General features: G+C 39.4%; 1 long non-coding RNA gene across 1 annotated transcript; it reads left to right on the forward strand.

Annotated features, from left to right (window-relative positions):
- The first annotated feature begins 1,399 nt into the window (after positions 1–1,399).
- Positions 1,400–9,214, forward strand: LOC147147785 (uncharacterized). Its single transcript, XR_015086988.1, has 4 exons — positions 1,400–1,546; positions 7,497–7,594; positions 7,719–7,818; positions 8,847–9,214. It is a non-coding gene; the product is annotated as an uncharacterized LOC147147785 (long non-coding RNA).
- Positions 9,215–17,542: the final 8,328 nt, after the last annotated feature.

The following is a 17,542-nucleotide window of genomic DNA, read 5'->3' on the forward strand; positions in this document are numbered from 1 at the left end:
TAGTTTTTAATTTTAATTAATCCTCCTTGACACACACACACACACATATATATATATATATTTATATATATATATATATATCCCAAGGACACTTAATAGGAAATAGGTTGAGTTTGTTCTTTTTTTTTCAAGCTGCAAAACTTGGTCTCCTGTTTTTTTTCTCTAATCCTATCTCATCTCTTTCCTGTCTTTACTGGCTCAGTATTGTGGCTCTAAGGTTGACCCTAAATGAAAGAAAGCATAGAGCAAGGGGGAAGGATGCATACGTGGAGGGTAAGGGGTTGGCGACAGATTTAAGGGCCCGGCTGGCAGTGCATGTTAGCGGTGACCTTGAGAGGGTTCCCCAAGGATTGGTCTCGGGCCCAGGTGCAGCCTATTAATGAAGATGCTGGATATAAAAACCCAAGTCCCCATGTGAAATCTCAGTCAACACCATGGCCCTCTTTAACCCTGGATTAGCTTCCTTTTCCAGGTTTAGGAGCTGACCCCAACATGTGCCCCCCCTCCACTACCTGAACTCTGAGCGATAGACCTTTCCTTGGGGACGGGCATTGCTGTTGTTTTCTGGACTGAAGCCAGCTTGGACTCATCACAACAGCATAGGTGTCCATCTGGTAGAGCTAACAGGAAGCTTGACTTTAGGTCTTGACTTATCCATCCTGCCACTTGAAATGAAATATGTTCATCATGTTGTTGTTTTTGATGATTTTACAGTAGTTGTCAAGATGGTCTTGTATCAGTGTAGATTTGGTTGTCATATCCATCTGAAAAGAGTTGCATCACGTAAAGATTTCAAGCAGGTCTTTTTTTAAGATGCTGTGAGTAGCCATGTGTCGACAGTTTGGAGAGATTTTTACACTTGAGAGATGGCCCGGACAAGGACATACTTCACATGCAAAGGGATAAGGTATGCACGAAATGTTAACAGTTAACAAAACATAATTGCTATCCACCTTTTTCCTACGCTCCATACAAATCTTATCCCAGATTACACACACAAAACAGGCTTGTTTGGGGATGAATAAAAGGTAGAAAATGTTTTCAACAGTAAGTTTCAGGCATGTATTTTTGACAATGAAGTACTAGTATTAATCACGTGTACCCGTGACAACAGAGGCATCTTTAGATTACACTTGTTGTAGTATGGGTGACTACACACATGGTGGTCCAAACATTGACGACGTTGAGTGGAAAAACAAGTCAGTTCATCTGAGATTCAACGTTCACTTTGTGCTGCAAAGGTCACTTTCATCCTTGTCAATATTAGCATTAAGTCAACAAAGCGTGCGTCGAGTGTCACCAGAGAAGACTGGCACAGCAACCAGAGGCTCATGTTTTCCCTCAATGAAAATACAATTTCCATTCAGTGAAGTCGTTAAGGGGCGGCACGGTGGTTGACTGGTTAGCACGTCCGCCTCACAGTTCAGAGGTTGTGGGTTTGATCCCGGCTCCGGCCTCCTTGTGTGCAGTTTGCATGTTCTCCCCGTGCTTGCGTGGGTTTTCTCCGGGAACTCCGGTTTCCTCCCACATTCCAAAAACATGCATGGTAAGTTGATTGGACTCTCTAAATTGCCCCTAGGTGTGATTGTGAGTGCGGATGTTTGTCTCTGTGTGCCCTGCGATTGGCTGGCAACCAATTCAGGGTGTCCCCCGCCTACTGCCCGAAGACAGCTTCCAGCACACCCGCGACCCTTGTGAGGACAAGCGGTATGGATAATGGATGGACTTGTTAAGTTCAGTACTCTTTTTTAGGCACAATGCGGTAACAGTGGGTGCTGACCAGCAGTGGAATGTGGGCTAAAAAGTCTGCTTTGTTAGCATGAACAGAGTTGGAGCAGTAATGGCCCATCTTACCCTAACAGCTGTGCCTGAGCAAGGCATCGGAACACTGGATTTCCTCGTCACTAAGTCTGCTTCAGTGTATCATTAATGATGTGATCTTGTCGTTAAAATAAATTCAAGAATACATCCTTCATATGTGGATGGTCGTACTGTCTGCAGTTGTTTCTGCAAATTCCATAGCAGCAGTGTTTCCTCGGCATGTTTCTTTCTGATTTAAATGGGCAGAATACAAGGAGCACTAACAGGAGTCGTCTGCGAGCACGCATCTATTACTGTCAAGAATCTGTGGTGTGACCCTGATGTCACGCGGCATGCTAGGACCTATTAGCTGACCAAAAACATGCCTGATAAAGTACACGAATCAAGCAGCAAACATACCTGCATCAAACGAAACAATAATCATCAGTGTCAGTTTATAGACGATTACATAGATGGCGGAAATCCACTTCGACTTATGCTTAATCCATCTTTTAAAAAAAATGTTGTTTATCGCCGGCAAAATGGGCATCCGTCAGAGGCAGATAGACGGATCGGTCCATCGGCTAGGTGGAATGATCAGCTCTGGAAACTTAGATATATAAAATGTGTATGTGAATAACGTGTGTTCAGCCTAGAGTTGGGCAATATGCTAACATAAATTAATAGAATAGAATAGAATAGAATAGAATAGAATGACTTTATTATCATTGCACAAGTACAACAAAATTGAGGTATGCAAGGTGCCAGCAATTACAAATATAAAACCAATAAATCAGACAATTGAAAAGAATAAAACTTCCCAAAATAATAGAGATAAATATAGTACAATGAACACAGGACTTAAATACAACATTAAAATGCACCATGTATTTGTTGCAGATTTTATACAGAACACCCTGAATCGTTATTTTGTGTCATAATGGCATTCGCATAAAAGCTATTCCTGAGTTTGCATGTTCTTCCTTTGAATGTCCTAAAGCGTCTGCCAGAAGGTAGACGCTCAAAAAGTGCATGTGCTTGTTGGGAAGAATCCCTGAGGATTTGTTTGGCCCTCTTAAGACAGTGCTGGTGATAGAGATCTTCCAGGGAAGGAAGGGAACAGCCGATGATCTTCTGGACTTTGGTGACAACCGTTTGAATTGCTTTCCTGACTTTTATTGTACTACAGGAAAACCAAACACCATTGCAATATATGAGTATGCTCTGAATTGAGCACTGGTAGAACGACACCAGCAGTGTCTGTGCAATCAGATTTTTCTTGAGCAATCTCTGGAAATAAAGAATAAAGTCTCTGATGAACAGGCGGCACGGTGGTCGACTGGTTAGCACGTCCGCCTCACAGTTCAGAGGTCGTGGGTTCGATCCCGGCTCCGGCCTCCCTGTGTGGAGTTTGCATGTTCTCCCCGTGCCTGCGTGGGTTTTCTCCGGGCACTCCGGTTTCCTCCCACATTCCAAAAAACATACATGGTAAGTTGATTGGAAACTCTAAATTGCCCCTAGGTGTGATTGTGAGTGCGGATGTTTGTCTCTGTGTGCCCTGCGATTGGCTGGCAACCAGTTCAGGGTGTCCCCCGCCTACTGCCCAAAGACAGCTGGGATAGGCTCCAGCACGCCCCGCGACCCTTGTGAGGAGAAGCGGTACAGATAATGGATGGATGGATGGGTCTCTGATGAACCTTCCTGAGAATGGCCCTGGTGTTGGCGCTCAGACAGTCAACCGTTCACTGTAAACAGATGCTGCGTGCACCAAAGTCAGGCGAACAAATCTAGTTGAACTGCAAACTCTCTTGTCAATACCCACAAACATGCGCAAAGTGGGAAATTTGCTTCCTTATATTGCCAGTCTAAACATTAACTGTACATTTCTAGTATTTAATAAGCATAACTACTCTGGAGCCCTTTGAACACATACAGTAACTTAGCTTTAAAGTCCACCTAATGCTAACACATAATGGGAAGTAAGCTATAATGAATGCTAACGCAGAGCATCTACAAAGTCTGTGGTGATGTTATAACCCTTTGAGGAATGGATATTTGAAGACAAATGGTGGAGCAACACATTCAGACAGACGATATAACAGTACTCGCAGGCATATATCGTTTTATCTTATGCGAAGAACAACTAATATTACTGCTGAGGCCATGTGACGTCTCCTCTGACTCTATATACAGCATTCTCCTATGTCTGTGCACACCAGACAAAGCAGCATAATGACCATTGAATTGAAGAAAAAAACATGACAAATACAGTTGATTCTTAAAGTCGTATTTAATTATGTCATTACAGTATGTTTTTATAAAGCACAATATTCCGCCACAGTAAATCACAAAATGTTCATAGTTTTTGGGGGAAGGCTGGAATGACTTCCACTCAATTTCAATGGGGAAAGACGATTTGTGATACAAGAGTTTTCTGTCTTAGGAGTATGGTCACGTTGTATCTCAAGGCACCACTTTGCTTCTTACCCTTTCTGATAACGGCATACACTGCTGCACTAACTGCAAAAAAAATGCAGTGTTAGGAATTGCTCGATCATACCAAACAAATGACACACTGTGAGTTTGCTGTTATGAGGACATAATGCATTCTGCAACCTTTAATGATAGGTTGTGTTTATTCTTGGGCATCATCGTTATTTGTTCTAGTTAGCTGCTTTGTTTTGGAGTCATACATGTATTAAAGAGCACATCTTCCACTAATTACACGAGAGCTGGAGCTGCAGCCGCCGCCCTGCAACTTGTGTGTCTGCGTGTGGGGGGTAGAAGTGTGTGTTGAAAGGATGTTTTCAGGTTGAGAATGTGGTCGGGCACTTGTATGCAGTTCCCTCCTATTCTCCTTCTTACTCTCCCGCCCACACCTGCCTGCGCTATCTAGCCTCATATCTTCATTGGCTTCCTCACACCTGTTGATAAAAGACATCCTCACCTGTCAGCAGCAGCCACCCAGCCATTTGTGGAGGAGAGGAAACCACAATGACTGTTTCGCTCTCTGTCTGCAGCTGTTTCTTTTGCTCAGTCACTCAAATACACTGATATAAAAACAGAATGAACATATAATAGGGATTAGATGTGTCATGTTATGTTTGTGGAAATTATCAGTGTTTGTGGTGTTGTTCTTAGTGCAGTGATTTTTGCACTTGATATGGCTTTTTTGTTGTTGTTGTCCTGTGGTTTCACGTCACTTCATCTCATCACAAGCAGCAGTTTTGCTATCAAAGGCCAGTTTCACTTCACATTTTTTGTTGTTTTTGTTTTACCACTAACAAGTTACAGTACATACTTGTAAAATTACATTTTGTCCTTACAAAATTATTTTCAATTATTATATAAAAAGAACAACTTCTCACAAGCAGACATGCAATATAAATGACACATAATGGAAACTGCTCATTTTTATACTCCTCACACTCTTAATCTATTCTATCCTACGTAGTGTTTTTTTTTTAACAGCCTGCACGTAATAGTGAACTTTTAATGGTACATTATATTTACAACTTGTAAGAAAACATTCAGACCTTATTCATTGCCTACATTTGAGTCTTTGTTAAGTTCCTATAGTCCATCTGATATATAACCAAGATTGTTTAGCTGTTAAACAAAATGTAGGCCAAACGTTAACATATGTAAGCCTATGTTTCAAAATCCTTATGAACTGAACCGTATGTAGACCAAAATCGGTGTGGAATGGACAGAAGCCTGATTGCCGCTTTAGCCTTTGTCATGTGTGTTGCCTCTTTCCTCCACTCTTCTCTCCTTGTTTGGATGACATAACACTCTTTTACGGCACTATTTCCTGGGGAAAAAAAAAGCATTCGAGGGGTGCTGGGTGTCATGAGATATGTCACTTGATCATCCTTTGATAAATAGAGAGCTATTGGTGCTGTGAGTATACGTAGAACCTGTGTCTTCTCCAGACAACAATGTGTTAAAGACGTGTCCGTCACACCACTGAATGGAGGTGGCAGGGTGCGAACAGCTGGAGACAAGTTGTAAAGCAGTGAGGTTACAATTGGTGTTAATAGATGCCTTCCTAAAGTGTGGCTCACATTGAAACACCCAGCAAGCCTTTTCCCTGCTTGTCATGTTGTGTTTGCCACCATCAGCTACAAATTAGTCCATTTAGATTTTATCAGCATTTACTCTAAGGGCAGTACATTCAATTTTGAGCGTTCAGCAGCATGACTCTCAGGATGTTAAACAGTCCATCATGTAAAAGCTAAGATACATGAACCAAAACTTTTAAGCCATAAAAATGATATTCAAATCCTTGTATAATTTGATTTTTTTTTATTCATGAAACGTTTTGTTTTGTTTTGTTTGGTTTTCAATTATAAAGTCATGTTTCAAATGCTGCTGCTTTTAGGTGCAATATTGTACAGATATATAGATAGATAGATAGATAGATAGATAGATAGATAGATAGATAGATATATAGATAGATAGATAGATAGATAGATAGATAGATAGATAGGTAGATAGATAGATAGATAGATAGATAGATAGATAGATAGATAGATAGATAGATAGATAGATAGATAGATAGATAGATAGATAGATAGATAGATGGATAGATAGATAGATAGATAGATAGATAGATAGATGGATAGATAGATAGATAGATCATTTTCAACAGGAAAGAGGCATTTTAAACTGAGCGCTCTTGAGTTACAATTTAATAGGACTGTAGCACCCTATTATCTAACAATTTCCTGAAAATGTAATAAAATTTGCACTTAACTCGATCGAAAAAAATGTAATAAAACCCAATAATATAATAATTTCACCAATAATATAATTACAAATTCTGACTGTTATTGTAATAATATTTTAATACCTTATTACTTTTATTGGGGATTTATTACATTTTCAGGTGGGTCCTTTTTTTTTTTGTTCAAAACTGATCATGTAAAACTGGACAGATAACGTAATATATAAAGTGACTTTCAGTCCAAAGGCACACCTGCAGCCAAATACTCCACAATACTTTCGGTCATGGAAAATGGGTGGGTTCAAGCAAAAGTTATGTCTTAAAGGGGAAGTCAACCTAAACATCATGGCTCAGTTTGCGAAAACAGGTGAGCCGTGATTGGTCGTTACCTGAGCCCTGAGCAACTGTGATGTCATTTTCAGTCGACCGCATCCTGAGATGGCTAAAATGGCTGGATTTTGCTGCTTAATTCATGTCCCACAAACACAATATTAATCAGAATGCCTTGTTTCAAGAAGGGGGCCTGCAAAGAACATATTCTTGAAAAAAATATGTTTGGGTTGACTTTTGCCTTTAAATCACAGATGCTGTATAATCTTTTGAAGTCTTTTTTTTTTAAGCCTGTTTTTTTTGGTCAACTTCACAAAAGAAGGAATTCTTCTCTCTGCTCCAAAACTCTTGGATGGAAAACTGTCATTTAGTTGTAGAGGTGTATGCAGTGCCTGTATACTATACCACTGGCACGTGCTTAAATTATCAGTGTTCACCGCAGAACATTACTTTGCAATACAATAAGCGAGAAGTCAATGGCAGGGTAGGCATGTATAGTTGACACCCAGAAGCCTCTGGGACTTGACAAATGGAAAAAAAGTTCTGAAGATTAATGTAGCACAATTACTCGAAGTAACAAATGTTCCTAATGATTTATGCACAGCTCAAGTTGCTTTGTTTTTGCCTGCATGGGTAGGCTTTTGCAGGAGGACAGTGGCGCTAGTGGTGTGAACCCTGGGGCTGCTCTGCGTTGATGCTCACACGGCGAGCAAGAGACGTTGACTAATGTGCTATGTGAGACCACCGCCATTGATATTTACCTCATTCCTCCTCACCCGAACGGTGTCTCAACAATGTCAAGGCTAGTAACCGTGTTGTGTTTCTTTCTCCGCTGCCCTCCCCACCCCCAACCCACAAGTACCTCCCCACCCACACCTAGCAGAGGTATGGGCAATGCCAGGGGCTTCAATGATGACTTTTCCTGGCCCACCCATCGGTGCCCAGCGGCACAGGGGGAGGTGAGTGGGAGTGAGTGAGAGGGGAGAAGGTCAGACTTTGAGCTTCAGGCGATGTAAAAAAAAAAAAATCTGTTTTCACTTGTCTACCTAATAAACTATTATTATACTTGTTACAGGTCTGACAAAGACAGATTATTTAAGAGAAACTTATTACACACAAAATAACAAATACAAAATAACATAACTGTTTTCTTTTCATCAGCTCAATAAGTCACAGTGTTCTTCACACTGTGATTTAAGTAATTAACTTTCTTAACGAAAAAGTACTCTGCGAGGCGCAGGATGACAGATTCGGCGCTTCGCAGATGCACATCACCAAATTTCATTCATAAATATGACACCGGCGTGGGACATTCCCTCATTGTAGAAATCAATTCATAGAACTAGTTATAATCATCATCCTCTTTAAAATATTCACCACGGTCTCTATTGCGTGTGTGTGTGTGGTGGTGGGGTGTGTTAACACACAGACGCATGATGGGGGTTCAATTGCCCACTTCACATGCACAGCCGGCTACATTATTATTGTGTGCAGCTGGGCAATGCACTCATATGCTGTATATTTTCTGTTTGTTGCAGAACCATACGGTCCTTATTTTCAATACAATAAGCGAGAAGTGAATGGCAGGGTAGGCATGTATATTTGACACCCAGACACCAAACTTAAGACCAGGAGATTTTTTTTCAGTTGTCAGAACAATGCAAAGGCATTATTGTATTCAACCACTTTGCAACTAGTCCATCGTCTTCTAATGATGACCAATTTTTGAAAATGAAAAAAAAAATGATACTATTGTTGCATGCATGTAAAGTTGGGCGCCTTTTCAAATTTACCCCCAAAATAGTTATTTTTGACCCAACTGTTTTTAGAGTGTAGTAATATATAAGAACAAGTATATGACCGTGCACACATATGCACACAACATGGATATTAAAATGTGTTCCTTATGCAAAGACATGCAATGTACAAAATGTGTTCTTTCAGAGACCACAAAACATTGGACCACTATGGTGTGTTTCATTTACAGACCCTGTTGATCCATAGCAGCTGCAGTCCTGTTCATCCTCGTTTGGCCTGCCATCCCCTTGTCCTGCACGTCAGGAACACCTGCTGTCCAGAGTAGCTCTGCGATGTCTGCCTTACAGACAAGACTTTGTAGTGACTCAGAATGACATCTGGACCACGAAGGTTAAACATGGTGAAGTTCTCCCACAAGATGGGTAATGTGGTTCATTTCTCAGCAAGCACCCAATGAAGTGAACGTAGTTCTTTGAAATGATCTTCATGTGTTGACAGCGGATAGAATGATGAAAGATGCAACTAGAAAACAATGGCTGTGTTGCAAGTAGTTATTGTTTTATTCCATGTGGATACAGATTCAACATGCTTGCTACTATAATTATTGACAGGCCAGATCCCAACAGCTTGTTCTGTAGTTTTCTTTGTCCTCAGTTTTCTTCTCATTCTTCCCATCACTTTGACCTCTGATTTAAAAGGAGCCGATTTAAATGAACGTGATGTGAACTTTCTTTCCACTGTATCGACACTTGATCCATGAAAAATGTTAACACGTGAGAGACCCCATGACAAGAAAACTGCTGTGTGCTTACCGCTCTGTAGTGTGTGGTGTACTTGAGATGACCAACACAGCACACCACACACATCATGAAACTGTTGTTATATGTGTACCCAATTTTATTCACAGAACAGCTTTGTTGCATTCTCCAAAGGGGGTACACACATACTGACAATTGGGCCAAATTTGAACATTTTCCCACCCTCCTGTTCAAAGTCAACAAAGGCCCAATTCTCGGATGTCTCTGAAAGATTACATTGAACGATTATCCTGTGGTGTGTGTGACGTGTTAAAGGGGACATATTACACACTTTTTGTTCACAGTTTAAAACAGTTCCACGTGTCGTAATAACATGTCTGTTGCATGCTTTCGTCAAAATACCCCAAAGATCCAGAATTGTAGACATGTTTTTACAACATACGGTATTACATGTCATGATCAGCCAGTCAGCTTTTGTTAGATTGACAACTAGTGGGCTGTCTCCTCTCCGCATTGGTAGGCTGTGAGCATTCTACCAGTGGCAGCAGAGCCCAGAGAGTAAAAAAACAAGCGATTGCCCAAGACAGTAAAGCATAAAGTGCTTTGTTACAGCTGCAGCTGTTGTGTAAGCGCTATATAAATAAAGATGTGATGTGATTTTTATTAGGGATGCACGCTAACTGTGTTTTTTCACTGACACCGTTTACCCATAATTTTCTGCTTCTCCAAACTACTAATACTACATACTATACACAATAAATGACCAACTAATTTTCTGTTATAGATAATCAACAGTTTTTTTTGTTCTTAAATTTAAAGTGGGCATAGCAACAAACTGTTTTGTTGTCTAGAAACATTAAATTAAATTTGGGGCACGCTTTGAGTGAGCCTGATTTGTTTAAAAGGGATCAGTAGGAACTTTGCCGGGCTGTCAGCATCAAGGGTAAGTGTGTAGATTAAGCCTTTGAGAAATTGTCAGACGGCACTTGTTGCTAGCCATTAGCTGCTAATGCAGTTGCAAAGACAAGACAAGTCAACCGCAACAATGATTACAGATTACACCTGCAACGAAGGCTAACTTCAAACAGCCCACAAAATCTTTTGCATTGATGTCCATGTATTATTTGGAAACATTTTATTTCTGTCAGCCTTAGGATCATGTTGATGGCATGTTACTATATGAACAAGTGTTGTTGCGGCTGGTTTGACTTGCCTTTCTGTTGGTACAAACCAAATAAATGGTGACCCGAGGAAGAAAAAAGGTCCCCTGTCCTTTTTCTTAATTAAGGTACCCGATTAAATACCCTGTTTAACACCCCTATACAGATGTAATCACAACAACATTTCTGAGTCTTCCAAAAAAAAAAAAAAAATCCCACACAATTGTTGGCCGTGCAATGTTCACGTGCTGTCATATGCGGCAGAGGCTTGGTCTATGAGATGCTCTGTTTTTAAAAAAAATAAAATATTTTGAACATATAAGAATTGGGTTTGAAAAAAAAAGGACAAAATAGATGTAATTCACTTGTAAAGACAAAACAAAAATTACAAACATACTACAGAAACAAAGCATCAACAAAAGCAACACACGAGAAAGTTACACAGTAGTCAGCAGTCACTATAAATGAAATATCCATTAAATATGCATGTTCGAAAAGGAGTAGGAAGAAGTATGAATTTATCTAGTCCAACCCCTTTAATCTCCCTTACATGATCAATATATCAATCATTTGTCAACACACAACAATAGTTCTATATTATATAATTATACAACATTAATAATATTACAATATGGATGATAATAATAATATAACATAGTCGTTGTTACAACTCATTAAACTCTTCCTCTTTCCTATACTTCTCAAAAACGTTGATTTTATATTTATTTTTGAACTGGTGTATGTTTGGACATTGTTGTAGGTCATTATTAAGTCTGTTCCAGATTTTTACTCCCAATACACATATGCAAAAGCTTTTCATCGTTGTCCTTGAGTACTTTATCTTAAAGTTGTATATTCCCCTCAAACCATAGCCACCCTCTTTCTCTGAAAACATATCTTGGATCCTGCTATTACTACTCTTGTAAGTGTTTCCCTCTTAAAGTGACTGCAATGTTAGTGTATTTGAAGTGTCCTTTGTTATCGGTCCAGTTTTGTTCGTATGGAACTGATGAATGTGACGTTATTTTTTTCCCAGTATCGGTCCGATAGTTACCGTGCATCCGTAACATTTGTGACACGTGGACACATGTTAATACCAGCCTGGAATGCCCTGTGTCTACCATGTGGCCTCTAACAACTCAGTCTTGGTACTACTGTCAGAGACAATCTGTACTGTATGTGGTCATCTCAAGTACATCACACACACACAATGCTTTTTTTTTTTTTGTCATGTGTGGGGTATGTCACATTTGAAAAATTGGTTAAGATGTTAAATATTGGTATGTGTACACCCCACTTTTTTCGGTCAGTTCATGCTTATTATCTGGCACACTGGCTTCTGAGCTAATTACTTTTCTGTTGTCAAGCTTTTCCCTCACCACAAACATCTCATAATTATCATGACTCTCCACCACACCTTGACTACTGCAACGACAGTTATGAATTTCTCTCCAATCCATGTGCGTTTCACAGTAATGTTTGCCTCTTTTTCAAAATGACTTCCATGTCGCTATGGAGTGCATGATCCTGCCAACAAATATGTTCTCATATGGACAGATATTCAAGTGGAGTCTTTTCCAAAATGACTTCACTTCTGATGTCACATTTTTAGATTTCTATTTCACTGCCAATGTTGAGTGCACATTCAAAATACTCAAATTTCACCTAACTCACGTTTTGATGCTTAGAAATACATACCAAAATGTTGAATGATTGCTGAAGGACATCAAAATATGAAACTTCCAGTAGGATGTAAAAGACATTAATTACCTTGATTGATCTATATATTCTGTGCTTGGGGCTTTTGGAAGGCATTCTTTGTGGCGTGTCTTTTTTTCTTTTTTTTTTCAAGCTTTGAATGGCTTTGAAATAAAAACTTTTCTCCCTCGGGGAAAACTCTCTCAGTTCCCGCACAAATAAATAATAGCACACACAGTAAAGATAAAATAGTAATTATCCTAGAGTGATAGAGAGGAAGAGAGTGAGCCAATGCAGCACACACAGCATTACAATATGTCAATGTTTAGTGATGCTCTGTTTTTACATGTCATGTTTCTGGTTTTATGGCACACAAAAGGGGACGGTTTCTCAGACCGATAAAAGCACACAGATATGGCCTGTAAATGTCTCTACGTGTCTCTACCAAGTGTTGTGTTTGCATGAATAGTGTCTCACATTTGATGGGCACACGCATTTTAAAGCACTGATCCCTTGGAAGGAGGCTTCTATTTTCACACAAGACAACAAGAGGTCACATTGAGTTTAGTTGACACTCAAGTCTGATCTGAAGACTGCGTCTGTGCACTTGATTGAAGCTCTGTCCCACTAAGTAGCTCAGGTACAAATGCGGGCATGTTTCTCCACAAACACAAGACTGTGTATAAACTAACTCAGCTAAGCCCAGCTGACAGAACAATTTGACTTTTTAAGATGGCCCGCGTAAAAGCCTCTCCACCCCGTTTTAAGTAATAAGAGATTACAGGTAATCTCACAGTAATGACAGGTTGGCATTTGAGCACAGCAACCACCTCTGACCTCTACTACCTTAACAAGGTCAAGGTAAAGGAGAGCTTTTCTGAATAACGTGTACTTTTACTTTTTTTTTTAAAAGCAAGTATGTGCTTGGGCTTGTCAATGGTCACTAAGATATAAAATGACATTTCAAACAGATTTTTTTTATGATCTCTCACGCTCTGCCTCTCTCACCCTCTCTCCACTGTGATTTAAAGTGGAAGTCAACCCCCAAGTTTTCATTACAATAATATGTTCTATCCACCCCCACTAGTCTAAACACCGCATTCTAATTAATATTGCATTTGTGGAATATTGAGTTAAGCAGCAAAATCCACCATCTCAGGGGCGGCCATTTTGTCACCTGTTTTCTGAAGCTGAGCCATGATTGATTGTTACCTTAGCCCTGAGTAACTGCGACCATTTTCAGTCAACAGCAAGTGGCAAAATAGTCGCCCCCCTGAGATAGACAAAAACAGATCGAATTTACTGCTCAACTCAATATGCAATATTAATTAAAATGTCGTGTTTAGACAATTGGGACTGCACTGAACATGTTACTGGAAAGATACATTTTTGCTTGATTTCTTCTTTAACTCAAACCCAAATACAAAACGATAGCAAAAATCTTCCTGAAAAGATTATCTAATCTGTAAAAGGTAAAAAGTGCTTTCATTTTCACAAAATCAATCAGTATTCAGAAAATGTGTGTTCCCCTGAGGGATTGGCTGGCAGGTTGTCTATTGTGTTATCCAGGGCTGGGCATTCGTCTATGCTTTAGTTCGGCTATGAGTTCCCATCTATATTTCAGATCCGTCATCCAAACGGCATCGAAAACAGACTTTAAGGGGAGCACGTCTCATACAGGTGTCCTACTCCTGACACACAGCCAAACAAAGAAAAAATACAAATTAAAACAGTGCTGTCTACCTATCAGTCCCACAGATGCAATGATGTGCCCCATTTTGTTTTTATTTCACCAATCACTATCTTCTTCTTTATTCCGCGACGTGTCTGCTTGTGACACCTGCGTGTGACGTGAAAATTATGTTCTCGACGCCGGTTGGCTGTCGCCGATGAGGGATGCACTGGGACCACGTAAATCGGCCGGAACTACCGCCCAGAAGTTATAGACGATCCCCAGCTCTGGTGTTACCCCTTTGACAGTGAAGTGGTGCCAGTTGCTGAATGTTTGAGTAGTGGCGTTAGGAACCTGTGCCAGTTTAGTTTAATATGTATGCCTTCAAACCAGTTTGGATTCAAACTGACAGAGAGGCAGGCCAGACCACAAGCCACCAACCACTCATCGGCAAAAAGAGTCAAAAGGCCTAGATTGCATTTTACAAAGAAGTACAGAGATGAGCCACAAAAGTTTGGTAACAAAATTTAATAGACTGATGAGACCAAGATGAATCTCTATCAAAGTGACGAAAGGCCAAATTATGGCAAAAGAAAGGATCTACATGTGTTCCAAAACACAAGCTCATTTATGAAGCTTGTTAGAATTAATGCCATAGCTTGGGTTTGCATGATTACTTTTGGACGGGCTCACTCGTCTTCATTGATGATGAAACTCATGATGGTAGCAGCAGAATGAATTCTGAAGTCTACAAAAACATTTTGCCTGATGATTCACAGAAAAATGCATCCAAACTAATTGGGAGAAGCTTCATCACGCAACAAGGCAATGGCCCAAAACACACTGGCAACGCATGAAAGGACTACATCAGGGGAAAAAGTGGAAGTCTGATACTGGTCAAGTCTATCACATGACCTTAACCCGATAGAGCATACATTTCACCTCCTGAAGAGGACACTGAAAAGCGAACCCCTAGAAACAAACAATAACTGATAGAGGCTGCAGTAAGAGCCTAGAAAAGCATTTCAAACTGAAATGGGAAATCCAGGTTCAGAAAGTAACAACCTTGCCACAGTTTGGCTTTCACCACTTCTACTCAATCACCAGGTAAACGGGTTGATTCAACATTTGTAGTCTTGTCTGCTTGTCGGGTTACACCCTTAATTTTACAATACAGTCATTTAAATGACAATAACACTGAGGAACCACCTGACACATGGTATGTCCATAATATAATATAATATAATATAATATAATATAATATAATATAATATAATATAATATAATATAATATAATATAATATAATATAATATAATATAATATAATATAATATAATATAGTCGACCTACTGCATGTTTATTAACTGAAGCCAGAGGTTTTTGGGATGCCCGGGGAGTACATCCGGGTTCTCCAAGAGAAGCGGTGGAAGTGCTTTTACTGAAGTATTCGGGTCTACGGACAATCCACGAGAAATGTAAGAGCTTGGTGCTGATTGGCCTGCTGCCCACTCTTCATTGTTGAATGCTTAGCCCAAGCACAGGCCTAAGTAGAGTTGGCCAGGGAGATCAGAAGTGGGATCATACATGTCCTTTCTTTTGCTCTCAGTCTTTCTCTCTCTGTGTATTTCTCTCTCTCTGTCTCTCTGTTACTGTCTCTCTCACACAAGCACACACAAGCATGTACAGGCACTCGCACACACTTCAAGGCACTGGGATTACAGGATTATGGAAAGGAGAAGTGAAGATTCCTGTTTTGGAGATCTGCTGAGGCTTAAGTTTCCTAACTGCACATTTCATGGTGGAAAACCCCCAAGAGGAGATGGTGATCGAAGTGTCAATCCTACATTAGCCTTAGCTCAGGGTGAACATAAGGAATCCATGGCCCAAAAGATTGTTGTGTGTGTGTGCGTGTGGGTGTTTTGACCTGCTTGTATTTCCCTTTTATTTGTCATTGAATAGAATAAACACAGCAATGGCGACCATTTTTCCTTCAGAATTGTACACGTTTAATATTGTTGTTAATGCACACATTTAGATTGTTGTACAATCAATGTACAGTATGTTTTGACATATGGGTAAGAGAGCATAGAGCTTTTGCAAAAAGTTTGATCTTATTTTAGGATAGTCTGACTGTATACATTGAAAAAAGACATGATCTATAATTAAAGAGCTCTTTTGCAAAACACAATCAATCCATTTGGTTTATTCTGTTAAAAACAAGTCCTTTGCTCAGTATGAACATGTTCGGCGAAAGATAAATGGCACAGTAAAATGAAATTTACATTTTTGAAATGTGATCAATAAAGTAAGAAAATTGCAATGGGATGTCATCTGACCAGAAGCAAGGCTATACTATACCATCCAACCTAGGTTCAAGAATTTAATCCATTCCGTGATTGCATTTGCAAACCTTAACGCTTGAAAACTGAGGTTATGTTTCATATCAAAATGCAGTTAATCTTGTTCCAGACCCACAACAAAATTATGTTTACCTTGTTTTTATTAACATGCATTCAAAAATAAATACACTAGAATGTAGAAATGAGTGAGACACATATTATGATGAAGAAATAAGAGGGTGTGTTTGCTAGCAAATCACTGTGCAACCTTTTAGCCTTTTCACATCAAGTACTGAATGCTTTGGGAACCGTATTGCATTTTGTGATGAGTCAGCTATTTTGGGCTAGATGTATCCATGATGAATGTAAGCAAGGCTGTGTAGTTATGAAGTGAAAGATGGCATGTTAAAATGGAAGAAAGGGAAGGGGATTTACATTTTATTACACCATGAAGCCTAGTCATAGTTTCCCTCAGAGAGCTGTTTTGACTCTGATACCATAAAAATGTATAGTTGCCTCATCATATTTTTAGAGATACAGTAGATAGATAAATAGAAACACAGACAGACATAGTAATGCGTATAGCAGTGCTGTAAAGCATCTTGCATGGTGATGTGTTGAAAGCATACTATAAATGCATGCATAACATTCTTCACTGTGTATGTTTAATGCTTAATACATAGCATGCATACATGCGTCTATCCGTTAAAAGACAATTCTATATCTACCTCAATATAATTTTTAGTGGAACGATTCGGTTTGATTCAAATCACTCACATCTTTTAAATGAAAACCAATTTTCCAATTCAAATTTGTTATACCCCTAAGCCTAATATAGTTTTCCTCCATTGGTTTGGCTTATTTCTTGAAACATAGATGACATTATTAAAACTAAAAGGTCATTTGTCCAAACAGTCTTCTCATATCCCTCCCAAAACCATTCACACATTTCACACTAGCTTCCTTTCTCATATAAGGAGTCAGTAGCACCAAAATTGCAAAGATACTTCTCTATTGCTTTGGCTCATTTACATTCACTCAGTAGTTTTGCCAAGAATAACCTGGATGGTTCAGCACAGCACCATGGATCACCTGCAGTAGCTCATATCTCTCCCAAAACATGTGTCAAAACTAAATTCCTTTCTCATATACAATAAATAGTCAGTCCCCCCAAAACGCATCACCACTTTGGCACTTTGGTGTGGTGTAAGCACTGCAAGACAAAATGCTTAGATGTTTTGTCATGTATATATATATATATATATATATATATATATATATATATATATATATATATA

Source organism: Filicampus tigris, chromosome 5 (genome assembly GCF_054856515.1).
Source record: "Filicampus tigris isolate MCC_2025a chromosome 5, RoL_Ftig_1.0, whole genome shotgun sequence".
Taxonomy (NCBI): Eukaryota; Metazoa; Chordata; class Actinopteri; order Syngnathiformes; family Syngnathidae; genus Filicampus; species Filicampus tigris.